At 35.1% G+C, this 13630-nt stretch overlaps 1 protein-coding gene across 2 annotated transcripts in view; it reads left to right on the top strand.

Moving 5' to 3' along the window:
• The window catches only part of LOC136854615 (uncharacterized), a 493174-nt gene that overhangs the window by 205522 nt on the left and 274022 nt on the right, over positions 1–13630 (top strand). For both annotated transcript variants that reach the window (XM_067131142.1, XM_067131141.1), the window contains exons 6-7: positions 5621–5730; positions 6741–6861. The gene's annotated coding sequence lies outside the window, so the exon portion shown is untranslated. The remainder of the gene's footprint in view (positions 1–5620; positions 5731–6740; positions 6862–13630) is intronic.

Raw genomic sequence — 13630 nt, 5'->3', positions numbered from 1 at the left:
TAATATGGTCCATTTCCGGTCAAATTCATCATTCTTTCGCTGCCTCAAACATAGAATAAGGTGCCTAGTAAGTATTCAGCTGCAGTGGGCCGCAATCGAAATTTTAAAAATTAACAAATAGATAAAAAAGAATGGCCTCTCTACATCGTCCCCAAATACTGGCAAAGAATCGGAAGGGTAACCATTTGTGGAGTCAACATCCACACCCCATTCCCAACTGATCCCCCCGCCCACAATCGCCTCCCTCCCCTCAACCCGTCCCCCCGCCCCGCCCGCTCAAGAAGACTGAAAAGGTGTGAAGGCAATAACATTCTACGAGCACATTTTTTCAACTTTCCTGAGTTTGTACAAAGCCAACAATATCAGACTAAATCTAAGCCAGCATACAGACAGCTATGACGCCGAACTTGTTCGTCTGCGAGCTGTAATTTTCGATCATTCTCGCGATGTGAAACTGCCACTGTGACACCTTTATGTAGAGAAAGTATCGCAATTTCTTATTTAATGGCATCAAAAATAATTCCCCAGTCTTGTTGGAGTGAGCGAAGGCGCAAATGAATTGCATGCATAATGCAAGGGACCGTTACGTTATTAAGACTAAAAGTTATTTAATATATTTTTTACTTCTTTCTTGGTCATTGGCCTTAGGCCTTGAGAAACTCAAGTAATAAATAGATGAATAAGCAAAATCGAAAATAATTATGTACAATTACGTAAGTACTCGTGTGCTTGTGTCACACAAGGGCATAACTGGATAAAAAGATGAAATTCATATAACTTTCCCCTGATTCTTCGTTGTGCCGTACATTATTATTATTATTATTATTATTATTATTATTATTATTATTATTATTATTATTATTATTATTATTATTATTATTCATAAGATGGGCCCTATTCGTATGGAACAAGCCCATAGAGGTCATTGACTTGAAATTCAAGCTTCCAAAGAATATGGTGTTCATCGGAAAGAAGTAAAAAAAAGTTAAGTATACCTTAGTTTAACCAGACCACTGAGCTGATTAACAGCTCTCCTAGGGCTGGCCCGAAGGATTAGGTTTATTTTACGTGGCTAAGAAGTAACAGAAGGTAAAAATGGGAAATACAGAAAGAAGAGATCAGTTATTAGATAAACAGATAGATTAAGAAACTGATAAATAAATAAGTACAAAAATAATCCCGAGGTACCAGCACAATATGTACCCAGTCAATAAAAATGAATTCACTGAAGAACCAGTCTTTTTGATAGGTAATGTTTTTTTCTTATTTATATTTTCATGCTAATACTCTCATCCAGCCGACCCACAGGTTTTATCAAGGCTTCAACTTTCCCGCCCCGACGGCCTTCGCGTAAAGAAATAATTTTCGATTATAATGAACATAATGTTGGCATCAAGATGTAATGGGCCGAAGTTTCTTCGACGCAATCCAGTTTTCTGTACAGCATATACTCAAACGTGAAATATAATTTTAAGTCTCTTTACCTTTGAGAAAACAAGAAAGTTACTGAATTTATAAACGCCGTCAGCAATGCAGACACATCTAGAGACGCAAATTTACGTTAATAGTTTTCTTTCAGAAAACCCCTCTCTTTCTCTCAATCATTTCTCTCTCTCTCTCTCTCTCTCTCTCTTCTCTAGACAAGTTATATATATATATATATATATATATATATATATATATATATATATATATATATATGTATATATGTATATATATATATATATATATATATATATATATATATATATATATATATATATATATATATATATATATATATATATATATATATATATATATATATATATATATATATATATATATATATATATATATATATATATCTGCTTTCAGATATCAGTATCCAAAATTAATATACTTGAAATAACGGGTTTCATAAAAACCATTGATAAGCAAGATCTAGTGCAATCGAGTTATGCAAGTTCAGCCGTGCGTTCAGGGAAGACCAAGCCTTGTACTGCATGCAGAATTTCTCCCTCACAAGACTGAAGAAATCGACGAATCATTAGGGTTGCTACTTATACAAGTGTATGAGAGACAATACACGTGTAAAATCGAGTGAAAGACATGAAAGTAAGACATTGCTTGAAGAAGGAAGGGTGAATTACAAAAGATTTCAGTCGTGGTGATCAGAGACCAATGTTTCATGCCAGTCTAGTCCTAGGAGACACTGAATAAGTTGAATTGGAAGAGGACGTCAGAAGAGTGCCATTACTGTTTCAGGGAAGTACAAAGTTTTATTCGTGATGCTCAGATACCGATGTTTCCTCTCAGTCTAGTCCTGAGAGACACTACGAGAAAAACAGGGAGAAGGAGACATTGGAAGAGAACCATTACTGTTTCAGGGAATTACAAAGTTTCATTCATGAAGCTCACTGACCAATGTTTTCTCTCAGTCTAGTCCTGAGAGACACTACAAGAAAAACAGGAAGAAGGATATTGGAAGGGAACCATTACTATTTCAGAGAATTACGAGTTTCACTCATTATGCTCAGAGGCCAATGTTTTCTCTCAGACTAGTCCTGAGAGACACTACACGTAAAACAAAAAGGACATCAATAGAGAACCATTACTATTTTAGGTAATTACAAAAGGATCCATTCGTGATGCTGAGAGACCAATGTTTCCCCTAAGTCTAGTTCTGAGAAACACTACGCCTAAAACAGGGGGAAAGGACATCAGAAGAGAAACATTACTATTTCAGGGAAGACGACGAAGCATCGTTGACGGTGACCAGAGACCGAAAGGAAAGTTGAACCCATTTAACAGTGTTTCGAAATCGGGGTTTCACGAAATGATGGATGGTGCTGAGTCACCCTTAGACTGGTCAGCAGAGTGTAATCATTGGTTTTAGGGTTCCATCCAGTTTCGGATTATGCGGTGACGTGCTCGAAAGCGGCGCAGAATAAAAGAAAGGAATGGAAATTAGCAGCGGATGATAATATCTCAAGTCCCCTGATATAGAAAATCTTTCAAACTCTCTCGGAGAATAACAGTTCGCAGGCGGTAATTATTAGATTCCAGTTTGCTGTTAAGGAAATTCAAATGCACTCTAGTATAGAAATGGAGATTTGTTTTATGGCATCAGAAATATACTTTCACAGGTCATGGTACAAGCGGTTTTACTCTCTTCTTTTATTCTAAGCTCGTTAATACCTAAGATGCACACATAGATAAATATACGTATACATTGCTTAGTAATATATTTATATTTATATATATATATATATATATATATATATATATATATGTACATATATACATATACATGTATATGCATATATGTATGTATATGTAAAAATATATTACTAAACAATCACAGAAACATGCACGCGATTTTTTGTATCAGATGAAGCCCCAGGGAAAGCTTGAAAAGAAACGACTGGGTGCAAAGTACTTTTGTAATTAACGCATCTTCAGGGCACAAAGAGCCCCGAAGATGTGTTAATTACACGAAAGTACTTGGCACTCTGTCGTTTCTTTCAGAGCTTTTCCTGTGGCCTCAACTGATATATATATTCCCTGTAAGTTTCAGCATTCCTTTTACATTCGGGATTATTCATCTCTTTTTGTATACATGAAAGTTCTTGTCTCTAAACTTGTCCTTCTGAGACATTTCAGTACAACAGCTCCTTCAACTTATTTTTCCATTTTGTATTGTGACCCCAAATCAGTCAATACGGTTTGTAGTAATTTTAATCTAGAATATATGCATCAACTACTTACAACGTCTTCTCCTCTATAAGTTTCAGCATCACTTTTACATTCGGGATCATTTATCTCTTTTCGTATACAACCAGAGATTGTCTCCACGGCATTTTGCTTCCTACTCTCTTCACATTTTTAAGCCAAACCTGTTTAGCACATTCACAATTTAGTCCCGCTGTTGTTACATGATGCAACTGTTTAGATATCTTCGAAATTTTATCGATAAATAAAAATGATCATATTAACCCCTTTTGAAAAAGAAATTGACAAGTAACTAAACTCTGATCAAGGCAAGCGCCCTATTCTACATATTCACTCTAAGCTTGCAATTAAAATACTCTGCGTTATTGCGCTTTCCGCACCAGCGTTATATATATATATATATATATATATATATATATATATATATATATATATATATATATATATATATATATATATATATATATATATATATATATATATATATATATATATATATATATATACTGTATATATATATAATATATATATATTATGTGTATATATTTATATTATGTATGTATATGTATATAAATTATATATATTGTGTATGTATGTATATATATATATATATATATATATATAGAGAGAGAGAGAGAGAGAGAGAGAGAGAGAGAGAGAGAGAGAGAGAGAGAGAGAGAGAGAGAGAGAGAGTGGAAAGCGTAATAACTCAGAGTATTTTAATTGCAAGCCTAGCTTGAATATGTAGAAATGGGCGCTTGCCTTGATCAAAGCTTAGTTACTTATCAATTTCTTTTTCGAAAGTGGCTAATACGACCATTTTATTTTTCGATATAATTTCGAAGATATCCGTACAGTTGCAGCATGTAATAACAGTAGGACTAAATTGTGAATGTGCTAAACAGGTTTGGCTTAAAAATGTGAAGAGAGTAGGAAGCAAAATGCCGTGGAGACAATATCTGGTTGTATACAAAAAGAGATAAATGATCCCGAATGTAAAAGGGAGATTGAAACTTACAGAGGAGAAGATGTTGTAAGTAGTTGATGCATTTATTCTAGATTAAAGTTACTGCAAACCGTATTGACTGATTTGGGGTCATAATACAAAATGGAAAAATAAGTTGAAGGGGCTGTTGTACTGAAATGTCTCAGAAGGACAAGTTTAGAGACAAGAACTTTCATGCAGTGAGCGCCTCTAGACCCAAGGCTTAAGTGCATAGGTTAAGTGCAATTGCCAAATTTCCAACACCAGAGGAAAACAGAAGGAAATATGTTTTTCAGACGAATTGCCAGGGAGTTTCATGTAGACGATCAGGCTTGTTGCTAAAGAACTCATGGGGTATGGTAAAAATACAAGTGAAAATAAGGGCCAGATTGTGTTGGGGTGAATCAGGCATATAGGAGAAATGGATAAAGATGAGTTATTAATGTGGTAAATGAATATAGAAAGCAAGACAACATGTAAGTTTCTAATGAATAATGATGATTCTGAAATTTGTGTGAAAGTGTTTAGGTGTTCCAAGAATCACAAAGTCACTCGCAATTAAAGAAGATCATTACTCTGTTTGCAAAGGGTCTTTCATGGTTCCAATCTATACTATTTGCCAGCGTATCAATCAAATCTAAGATATAGCAGTTTTTTCTATAGCTTGCATAGTTGTGGAAAATATTGCTGTTTAAGTATAAATATTTAAATCTGTTCTGTTTTTCCATGTCAACTGAATACTCGTTTAACACTGCCGATCATTAAATAATTTTCTTTTAATTGTATTTCTAAATGCATAGTATTAATTGTTATCAAATAAAAAAACCAACATATTAATAAGCGGGTCGTGAATCTCAACTACATATTTGTTCATTTTTTCTTATTGCAAATTTTGATTAACACCATCAATCACTTTTCCAGGCTACCCGTGGGGCGACAAGGCAAGGATATCCGAACATGGCTTTCACATAGTGCATACAGTTGCCAGATGCTTCCAGCGAAACATGGACTAAATTGTCTTCGTGTTTCTGGTAAGGACAAAAAAGGAAAAATAAATAATGTAAGAGTTTTAACCATACATGTCAATGTGACCTACATTCATTGTTGGTGAGTACGGACGACTTTCAGTATTTCTCGTCAAATTCAAACGCTGTGTTTTTGCTAAATAACCATATATGTAAATCATTATTATTTTTTCCAGTGATCCTAAATGTGAAGTAAAACTAAGAGAAAATATGAGAGCCTTTGTTTCAATCGTAGGGAAAAGAATCGTGCATCGTCTAAACCTCTTTAATCCACTATTCCTAATTGCACTTGTATGGAGGCCTTTGAGATTTGAATAATGAGTAAAGTAAGCTATTTTTGGCTTTAGGGGATTAATATCATTGTCCTCATAGTCTGAATTTCACAACTGATGTCTTGAGGATGGAGATCCTCACGTTCCTGTCTTACAACAGTTACTGCATGCTGAAAGCAATTTATAGATTGCACAAGTCAATTATAAATATGTGATTGAGAAGGAATCCACATCATGTTTTAGCCGTCTTGAGAACTCAAAGATCTGTATGGATGAAAATCTTTGTTCAGGTATCAAGAACCCATTTCTTTTCTACATCTATTGGTAGCTTCAAACATAACGCCCATTTCCATTCTGATATTGAGGTATATCATAATCCTTTTGCCCTCTGATGAAGTAACCCTCTTATTCCCTGGTTGATATTTCAGCGGCGATCATTATCTTCTCCCTTTCATAACCTCTGACCAACCTGAAAGTGATTCATTTTCACAAGGTTCTGCACAGGGACTGGACAAATATTTCTGGAGACAAACCGGACTTTAGGGGCCGGATGACATTTAATCAGCGGTATCAAATAAACTCGGATCATTTTGTAATCTATCGCCCTATTTTATGAAAAGAGTGTCTTCTGAAACGGAACCTCTATACATTCAGAGAGTCCCGAAGTGCTTCCTTAATCTGTGAGCTCTGGGTTGATATAATAAAGTATTTTCAACGGCTTGAAAAGATTCTACTTTCTTCCAGGTCCCAGACGTGAATCCGTAATATAAGGTGTGCTTGTTACCAAAGATCCAAATCTCGGTAAAACATGGAAAACGTAGGAAAATGACGATGAACCATCTCATAAGTAGGACGACACAGACAGGTAAGTTCAATGACTTGTAAGTAAACTGTATCAGCTCTCTCGGATACTTCCATAGACTGCTTTGCATCAAAAGAAATATGCATTCAGAGCAAAGAGAGAGTATATTATTACATGATCATCTAAAATCGTTACGCCTCAGATATCGTATGCATGCATACATGCATCTTTGTTTATTGGTATCTTGATATTCATAGATGTATCAACTACACACAGGAACCATTGATCTACACCACAAGAAAGTTAAAATATGCACTGGTTTATGCCTAAATAATCATACAAAGCGCATTTATATTAATTTCAATAGACGCTTGTTTACCTAAGTATGTTTGTGTGTGTATATATGTATATATATATATATATATATATATATATATATATATATATATATATATATATATATATATATATATATATATATATATATATATATATATATATATATATATATATATATATATATATATATATATATATATATATATATATTATACTGTATATATATACATATTTTTTATTATATATATATATATATATATATATATATATATATATATATATATATATATATATATATATATATATATATATATATATAATATTTATATATGATATTCAGTCGCGCATGCATGCCGTCTGAAATTAGAAAGCCAGACCATTATTATTAGTTCCAGTCAGAGAGGCAACCGATTAGACGTAACTGTTCGCTTGCCATTTGAGAACAAAGACGAAGTGAGATTACTTCTCTCTAGTTCGAGCCAACAGGTTTTATGGCGCACTTGTAGTCTTCGACACGTGCGTGCGCTTTCACTATAGCCCGCACGAACGCTCTCTCTCTCTCTCTCTCTCTCTCTCTCTCTCTCTCTCTACGACCACCGTCGTGTGTGCTTGAGCGTGTCACCCCTCGCGCGCAAAATGACCTGAGGTGGTCGTGTTGCTTTGTGACGCATCGGGTCAAGTCATTTCGTTTTGATTACTTTTTTTTCGAGGGGAGGGGGAGGCGGGGGTGGGGGAAAGTCTGAGTCATTTACTTCGCGTCTTAATCGTTCGAAAATGGAGCGCCTTCATGAGGGGAAGATGAATAATAATTTTCCATAACTTATAAAGTTTTTGCAGGATAAAATGCCCCTGTATAAGAAGATGCCAAACCAAAAATGGGAAAAGAGTGAAGTAATAACACAGAGAGAGAGAGAGAGAGAGAGAGAGAGAGAGAGAGAGAGAGAGAGTAATAATAAATAAATATCTGGAGGTGAAAACGGATACGAGCTAGAAAAATTATAATCAAAAGATAGGAAAGAATACGCATTGGTCCTTAAATTAAAAAATTTCTAACACCGGACTGACATTCTATGGAAGCCAGAAAATTAAGATTAGCAACTGAAAAATGTGCTGATGATAATGGAAAGAAAGGGATGTAACAATTTGCAGTGTTTTGTGTAATTTAATGTAGGAACTTACCTCAGGCTTTTTTAGTAGAAGGAACGCGCCCTCATTGTGAGAGACTTTATTTGAAATACGTTATGGCTAAAGGAAGAATTATATATATATATATATATATATATATATATATATATATATATATATATATATATATATATATATATATATATCTGTGTGTGCCACGTCATTTACTCTTGTACTGCTGGATCTTTGATTAGCATCCTGTGGAGAAAATTTCCTGAGCATCAGACATTTCATGCACCTACACAAAACGTTTATCAGTAGTACGTTGACACTTTTACACATACTGTGCCATTCACCTCTTTCTTTCCCAATATCTCTTTCAGATCCTTCACCCCGCAGCTTTTTTAGTCTTCCTCTCCTCCTCCATCCTAAAACACTGTCGAATTAAGTACTGTTTTCACAAGCTACCGTCCGCCTTTCTTCCCACGTGACCGAACCATCTCAAAGCACCTTGATCCATCCTTTTTGCTTTGCTAATATTTTTTCTTCCTCTCCTCCTCCATCTTAAAACACTGTCGAATTGAGCACTGTTTTCACAAGCTACCTTCCGCCTTTCTTCCCACGTGATCAAACCATCTCAAATCACTTTGATCCATCCTTTTTGCTTTGCTAATATTTTTTCTTCCTCTCCTCCTCCATCGTAAAACACTGTCGAATTAAGTACTGTTTTCACAAGCTACCGTTCGCCTTTCTTCCCACGTGACCAAACCATCTCAAAGCACTTTGATCCATCCTTTTTCCTTTGCTAATATTTTTACCAGTTTTTGGACATACCTGCATATTTCTTATAATTTCTGTTCAACTTATATCAGAAAAATTAAGTGAACAGTTCATCTCAACATCTTGGACTTTTTTTCTATGATGCATATACAACATCCACACTCCACTTCCATGAAGGAGAGTGTACTCAGCAGTCCATTCATTAATTCTATCCTTGACTTACATAAGTAATACAAATTTCCTCCTAAGCTACTGTGTATCCCTGCTACTTTTCTTGCTTCACCTACTCTTTGATGCACCTTTTTACTCATTCCACTTCCGGTCGAAATATTTATTCAAATAAAGGCTAGATCAGTGGTTCTTAACCTTGTGTATACCTGTACGAAACCTTAAACCTGAGGGTACGAGACATGATAGCCAGCAAGGTTTGTATCACTGATCCTTTTCATATGTTTGTATTATATTTATATTAGATGGGGGCACGAGAAAATTTTCTGAGATATCAAGGGGTACGAGCACTGAAGAAGGTTAAAGAATCTCTGGGCTAGATGAAATACCTCTTCCATTATTCCACCATCCACATAATGTTAATGGCTCCACCTTCCTGGTTTCCGTTTAAGCTCACAGCCTTATTTGTTCACATTAAGTCTCAACTTTCTCTTCTTGCAAACAGTTTCAAACTCACTAGTCTCTGCAGTTTCTCTTAACTATCCCCAGTCAGTACTGTTGCGTCTGCAAAAATTCAGTCATTCTGCAATCTTTTCATGGTTCCTATCCTATCTCTACATTTGTAGGAAGGGTAGCACCTTCTGGTACCACCTCCTGTAAGGAGCAAAAAGCATATAATAAAGCAGCATATAGGTAGATAGATAGATAGATAGATAGATAGATAGATAGATAGATAGATAGATAGATAGATAGATAGATAGATAGATACCCTACTGCAATGTCTTCGGAAGAATATTTTTTTTTCTTATGATGAAACGGACTAACCACTTAAGCAACGACCCTTGAAGACATTTCAAAGCGTTTACAATAGAATGACGACAATTATATAAGTAGGAAAAAAATCGGACTAATATAATACAATAAAATAGTCATTTTTTTGTGAGAAGTAAATTGGAAAGTCACTAATCTATATTTTTTTTCCTTGTCATGAGCTGCGCACTGCACTGGAGCTATTTTATTAATTTTTTTTTTTTTTTGCTTCTTAAATAATGATGCTACTATATTCTCTTCAAGTTTTATTTTTGCTTTCTCTCTCTCTCTCTCTTTTTTTTTTTACATTGGTGCATGCTCTTTTAGTTTCTTTCCGTTTAGGAGTAAATTAGAGTATCATTATTTTTTAAATTTTCTTTCTAAAATTTCGAAATGGACATTGAGAAATATTGAATTTTAATTTTCCTTTTTCTGTACGGAGTTTGTTAATGAAGTATCAAAGTTATTTTTACATCTTACTTTGAGTTTTGAAAATGAAACGATAATGTATTTTGCAGTTCCTCCAACTTCTCTCTCTCTCTCTCTCTCTCTCTCTCTCTCTCTCTCTCTCTCTCTCTCTCTCTCTCTCTCTCTCTCTCTCTCTATTTGATTTTTCTTTCAAAACCCGTACGGGAAACATTTCGACATATTCATTTATCAAATCTTATATTACGAAATGTAAAGGCAAACAGCACTCCATTCTATTTATTTGATTTGAATTGATGTTTTGATCTTGTTATGCTTTTTGCTTTGTCTTTGCAAAATAGATTAGAGAACCAATCTTTCTTTCTTCCTCTCCTTCTTCCTCCTCCTCCTCCTCCTCTTCTTCCTCCTCCTCCTTCTTCTCCTCTCCTTCTTCTTCTCTTCTCCTTCTTCTTCTTCTCTTCCTCCTCCCTCTTCTTCTTCTTCTTCACCTTCTTCTGCATCTCGCCAGACAGCATTGTTGCTCGGAGATTAAGAACAAGGTATTCGATCCCTTCCTTTTCGGCACCCAAAGGGGAGGTATTCGATCTCTTTACTCTGCATGGGTAGCCCACTTTTTCTGTTGCTGTCATGTTACTCTTTTTTTCTCTCTCTCTCTTTTCTTCTTTTTTTTTTTGGCTTGTCTGTCACTGTATGTAAATTAGTCTTTCTCATTCTCTCTCTCTCTTGGTTTCTCTTTCACTTTTCCTGTCTCTCTTTGTTTTCCTGTTTGTATGTTGCTCTCTCTCTCTCTCTCTCTCTCTCTCTCTCTCTCTCTCTCTCTCTCTCTCTCTCTCTCCAGTTGTGTCTCTCAAAGATAAATGAATTTTTACGGTCACAGTGATGATGTCTGAGAAGGAGAGAGAGAGAGAGAGAGAGAGAGAGAGAGAGAGAGAGAGAGAGAGAGAGAGAGAGAGAGAGAGAAGAGAAGAACAGTGAAGCAAATAGGGATTGATGACTTAATCGAGTGGCTGACTGATTGATTTGATATTAAAACCGCTAAGTTAATCATTATGGTCACGATACCCAAAATAAATAATGAAAGAAAACTATTCGTTTTGCTTCTGGAAAGAGGGCTCGAGGGTAAATTCACACAGAAGATAATATGATAACTTAAAATATAGAAGAACTTGAAGGAAAACTAAGTCATGGATGGTTGTGGGAAGATTGTAGATTAGGGAGAGCGGGATAAAGCTAACTTGGCAACAAGAGCATGAGGCATAAAAGGACAGGAAAAGAAAGTTAAAATCACAGTAAAACTAACTGAGATTTTGTACTGCATTATCGCAAGATATTAGCAAGGTAAGACTTTCAAAGCACATTAACAAGCCGTATAATTATTGTTTTATTAACATAAGGCATCACTGGAAATAAATGAAATTAGCTTTTTTCTATCCAGTAAGTGTTTGTTTCAGCTATAGGTGTTTTTACTGCAAAGCTGTAAGATAGAAACTGAGGATTTTGAAAGTTAGTTGACTTGATCCGTTACTTCCCGTTCAGGAACTGATATAATTTCACGCAGTTCCTGATGAATTTTCCGATCATTTTGGGGCAGAAACACAAAAACCAACAAAGCATCAAGGTCAGCAAAATTAGACCATGGCTATACCTGACAAAAGTTTTAGCAATTTCTTTTGAGTTTTGAGTGACCGGTAATAAAGTCACAGGAAAAAAATTACAATTTGGGCTAGGAAAACCAGTCACAGGAAAAAAGTCACATTAATTTACGATGGCCGGTAATAACGTCACAGGGGAAAAATTCATAATGTTTCTTTGGGGTCATTATTTTTATGATATTTACAGTCTTTTGTTTTTGTTTATACGGTAATCCCCAGCGGGCTTGTACTAAACACGCCGCAAAGATGGGTACATACCGGGTTAAAACCATGAGGGTCACTATCTAGGAAAGATTATTGTGACTTTTTTCCTGTGACTTTTTTTCCCGTGGCTTTTTTTCCTGTTACTTTTTTCTGTGACTTTTTTTTTACCTGGATTCGAGTTTTGTGCAGCTCAGGACTTTAAAGAGCAAGATCAATGATATAATTCATGATTTGTTGTGCTGATTTTCCCACTTTATCACTTGTGTTTGTCCATTAGCCTTTTAAGAATCGCAGAGACAAATCCCTCAAAAAGAGGCAATGTTTATATTTCGTAATCGAAAGTTTTGAAGGGTGTGAATTAGCAGCGACTTTGGCAACAGTTGTATGTGACAGCATCTGAAATTACTAATATTCAGATTTGCTAATACCGAGGTAAAGGCAGTACTTGATGTTGTTAATACTTGAAGATAGCAAAAAATGAAGTTAACTATACCTGAAAATGATAATATTAGGAGCAAGCAAGTCTTGAAACTGCAATACTCACTGTCCATAAAGCTGTAATGCTTGAAGTAGGAAATGTTTGAAATTGGCAATTCTCATTTTGGCAACTCTTCAAGTTTGACGTGAAGCTAACTTTAATGGAAGTTTGTATTTCCTAAAGATTGTGTCAGCTTAAATTATCAGCACTTGAAGCTGGATGCTGAATTTAACAATACGTTTTCCTATATCCGAAATCGTAAGTACCTACTGTTGACTGTATCTGATAGCAGCAGTCAATAAAATTGACAGTCTATGAATTAGGCAATATGGAAGATGACAAACTTTGAAGATGGTTTTACAAGAGGTAATTAAGACTGCCAATAATTTACTGGTAACCACAACCAATTAAAGAATTTGGTAAAGCGTTAATCATTTTGTAAATCAGTTTTATGGTGAAAACAATTTTGTATAGGAATTTTGACTCATGTTCATATTAATAAAAACCCGTTTTAAAAGTAACTGAAAAACATGCTTCCACCTTTATAAGGGAAGCAAGAGTTTGAGTAAGACTAATTGTTAGAACCCATCTTCGTGTTAATCAAAGACCTTAGTGTTTACTCTCTCTCTCTCTCTCTCTCTCTCTCTCTCTCTCTCTCTCTCTCTCTCTCTCTCTAACAATACACTGACTATATTTCCCTACACTTTCTCCCTCTCCATCTTTTAAAAGATACTTTGACTCTCTCTCTCTCTCTCTCTCTCTCTCTCTCTCTCTCTCTCTCTCTCTCTCTCTCTCTCTCTCTCTCAATCCATCTTAGCAGTGACTTTGACCATTTTAAATGCACCATCTT

Source organism: Macrobrachium rosenbergii, chromosome 29 (assembly GCF_040412425.1).
Source record: "Macrobrachium rosenbergii isolate ZJJX-2024 chromosome 29, ASM4041242v1, whole genome shotgun sequence".
NCBI lineage: Eukaryota > Metazoa > Arthropoda > Malacostraca > Decapoda > Palaemonidae > Macrobrachium > Macrobrachium rosenbergii.
Note: the sequence above shows the minus strand (reverse complement) of the source record. Positions and strands in the feature narration are given on the sequence as shown.